The sequence below is a fragment of the Aplidium turbinatum genome, chromosome 11, assembly GCF_918807975.1.
Source record: "Aplidium turbinatum chromosome 11, kaAplTurb1.1, whole genome shotgun sequence".
Lineage (NCBI taxonomy): Eukaryota > Metazoa > Chordata > Ascidiacea > Aplousobranchia > Polyclinidae > Aplidium > Aplidium turbinatum.
In genome coordinates this window covers 15,136,894-15,141,005 of record NC_137482.1, presented here as the reverse complement: position 1 = coordinate 15,141,005, position 4,112 = coordinate 15,136,894, and positions in this window count along the sequence as shown.

Sequence of the window (4,112 nt, the reverse complement as noted above, 5' to 3'; positions counted from 1 at the left end):
CTGTAGCTGAAAAAAAAAGAAATTCATTAAAACAATAACGTAGGTTTTAAGAAAATTGTTTTGTGTTTGTGCGTTGTTTAACTACCCATAGTCGTAAATTCAATTCTTGTGGGTAGAGTCAGCAGTATCTTATAGATCCTTCAGAAATTGCTGAAAAATACTTTGTTTGTACATTTCACTTAGTTACCATACTTCTGATCAATACCAGGCAGACCAGACAGGCATGTTCAAACAAAATTAATTTGAATGTCACTGACAAACGTTTGAGACATAAGACCTCTGAACACAAGCACGTCTTTTTGTTTGCTCGCCAAACGTAAACTCGAAAACGCTTTCTTAACGTGGAAAATATTGCTTGGGTATTTGCAGCATATGACTGTAGCTTTGTTGATCGAAACTTACTGCTGAATAAGAAACAGATAAAAACAATAAAAGGCTGCTGTCAATGAGATCTTGCAAAACAATACCAATAAATCACGATGAGTTTCATTTTAAACATTAAAAACAAAGCTTCCAACAAAGGAAAGCATCAAATATAGGAAGAACGCAGAAAAAGCATATGACCAAGCCAGTACCCGAGCCACAGTTAATTGTCTCCAACCCAGCATTCACAGGAAGGAGTTATTGTAGACTGGATCAAACTATTCCGCCTTGCCCGCGTTTGCCTTAAAATTGACCAAGAGTTCACTTGCCGTATATTATTACAAAGAGAAAAAGGAGAGCGCGAGTGACATTTGAAAACAGCCACTGCTGGGAACAAGTCGTTTGAATCACGAGCCTTTTGCTCTCGTGGAAGCATTTGTTGTTTGTTTGCAAAGCTGCTTTAATCCGCTTTTCCTCACATGAAATGAACAAAATCCTTTAATCTTAACAAAATCAATACAGTATTTCAAATCTTGGTTTTAGAGCTGGATTTAATGTTGGCCTTTATGTTGAAAGTGACTAATGTCGTTTTTTCACAAAAACGTCTTGAATGGCTGGCAATGTCTCAGCGTAGCCTACTTTTCACGCTGCCCAATTCTTCTTCATAGTATAGCTTTAGCTTTGGTTATAGTATAGCTTCTTTATAAGGGGGCATAAGCTACTGCTTTATCCCGATCAAAGGTTTAGTTGAGTTTTCAAAAGAATTTTCAAACCGAAATAATTTAGAAACCAGCTATTTGATTTTACGCTTGCAAAGTAGTTCACAGTAAGTGCTATTCTAAAGCCCTTTAAACCATGTTTAAACCGATTTCTACAGCTTGTAACTATAACATTAACTTCAGTTCTGGAAAGAAAGCCTCAAAGTGACAGTGCTAACTAAGCTAGTAAGAGCTACCTTATTGTACAAAGAATACCATTGCAACGCTGTTCGTAAATTTAAGGATTTTTAATGTTAGAATTTTCTTCACGGTATATTATAAAACACTTTTTGCGCCCTATTTCAACATAATGACCAACACCGACAAGTGTACGTGCGTTTCAAAGCTTTATGGATTCATTCGCTGCAAGTCATTTCGTCACTTTATTGATTCAAACTTAATCTTGTACAGATATGCTACTCTTTAAAGTAGGAAATATTAATTCAAGATAAACATTTTTGAATAGGTATTGCATTTTAATATTGGCCTGTTAATATCTTTTCAAATCCTTTCAGTCTTGTTAAATAAAAGTAAAAAAAAATTAGCTTGGAAAATTTAAACGAGAGTATTCTTGGAGTTTTTTCTTGACCAGTAAATTGATAAACTTGCAGATGCAGCACGACGCATTACTGCAAGAAAGATGCTATGACCTAGCTAACAAAATCACTTTGAAACCACAAAGATACAACCTTGCCGAATGTTGCCAGCGTGTTGGGGTTAAGGTGTCCTTACGTGTATGCGTTAGGCTACAAGCTACATCAATGAACGACGAGCTCAGTGGCCGAGTGGTTTCGCTTTCAGCTCTGGTTCTGGTAGATCTGAGATCGATTCCAGTTCCAGGTCGAGTCAAACCAAACACTTTAAAAGCGATACCTATTATATTCTTTCTTGCATAACGCAGTGAGAATAAGTCGAGTACCTGATATAAAATGAAAAATGAGCCCTGTCGCTGAAAGATCTTAGGTGTTTATAATAAAACCATGAAGTTATTATTAATTTACATCAATGAACGCGGTACTTACGTTACGTACCCACACTAGCTTAAATGTGCCGTTTACGTTACAAAACTATTGGGTTGAAAATTACTTTCCTAAATTTTTAGACCGCATGTATGCAACTCTCTCCGATACATACTGCAATTAAGTCACATTTTTTTTTATTTTGATTCAACGTCTGCAAACGTTAAACCAATACGAATACTAGCGCGATAGTGGCAGTAGTTTTTGAAACAATAAGTGCCAAGTACGCAGGTAGGTAGGTAACGAAACATCGAAGTGGCCCCACCACTAAATCACAATCAAATACCTCATGACGTTAGTTAAACTGATTTTCTTAGAATTAGATCAATATCACATCAAAACAAAAATCGCTTTTAAATCGTAATACAAATCTAATTATTTTCACATTTTTAATGTTGTTTGAAGCTTGAGCGTCGAACCTTAAACATTGAAAATCTCATTGGTGTCAAAATTTCACAGCTCGTCTGCTTTGAGTTGCTAAGCAGCGTAGTCTGCTTTGAACAGCGAAAATGAACTTCATATTCTTCACATCACGTGCATAATTTATCAACCTGCTCATTTAATTTGATCTGCTGAAAAACGGCAAATGATATAAACCTGGCACAAATCAACCTTTGGCAAATTACTGAGCCTTCGTTGGGTAATAATAACCTTCATTTGCAAGTGGATACGCTTGACTAAATGCTACAAATTAGACATTTGCAGATGGAGTTTCAGACGCTGAGTCTTCTGCTTTGCATAAGTGGTTGTTAACCTTCTGTCACTTGGTCAGCGTAACACAATGTGAAGTAATATTGACAAAAGACTTGACGTAGAAGTGAGGAATGTTAAAAGTCTTGAAATTTTAAATAAACCTCTTAGCCTGCTGCTTAACACTTTGTAAATTCATAAACGTTTTACGTAACATTTGCAATGTAGATCAGGGTTTTTTGTTTTCCTTCCACAAAAGGTAAGAATTCAATTGACTGACAAAAGCGGCAATTGAGAACTATGTAATGTGGCATGAATTAGTGGTGCGATACTGATGAGCCCAGTCTCATGAGTGAAACACGTGTCTATCGCTCTCAATTGGCCTTTGCATATTCTTCAAATCGACGTTATATTCTCATTGGTACGCTGTTGAGAATATCGCAGCAAAAAAAATCATTTTCTCTGATGCCCCATGGCTGGACGCCTATACCGTTTTTAGTTTGTCATTCTTGAAAAAAAGAACTCTACAATGGTACACATTGCAAATGGTGTCGAAAAATAAGAAAATACTTACAGCTTTCAAAACTCATCACATAATGATTACAGAGGATTGGTGATTTTGTTGACTTGCTTCAACTTTTGTAAGTAAGTGTTATCACGAAATCGACAAGCAAACCTACTGCAGGCAAAGTGTAATTTTAAAGATGGCATCTCTATGCTACATCTCTTTAAGTGCAGCAACGTCGTGTTTTACAAGTTGTAAAATTACTTCAGAACACCCTTAGTGAAGTTAATGGAAAAATAACTTAAGAAATTTAATCTTATGTGAACATGCATTGACGTTTTCATGTAAAAGCGTTGAAATCAGACAAATGCTGAGATAAGACAAAGTACCAATCAAGTATTAGTGATTACGAGAACGCTAACCAAGTTACCGCAAAAGGGAAAATGACTGAGAGTGCACGGATAGTTGTCAAATAGTGCTTGATAGTAAATCTTGTCATTGTGACAAAACACAAATCAAGATGCCTCGGCAATGGATCGATGTACCCTCAATCTCTGTCCTTCACACAGCAATTCTTTTATATGGTTATGGTTTTTTTTTTTATTTATTGTCGCTCTACAACAGCTAAGGTCTTTTAGCGACAGGGCTCATTTTTAATTTATATCTGGTTTACGATGTTATCACATTATCACCCGACTCATTCTCACTGCGCTATGCAGGATAGAACACAATCGGTACCGTTTTTAAAGTCTTCGGTTTGACCCGACCTGGAATCGA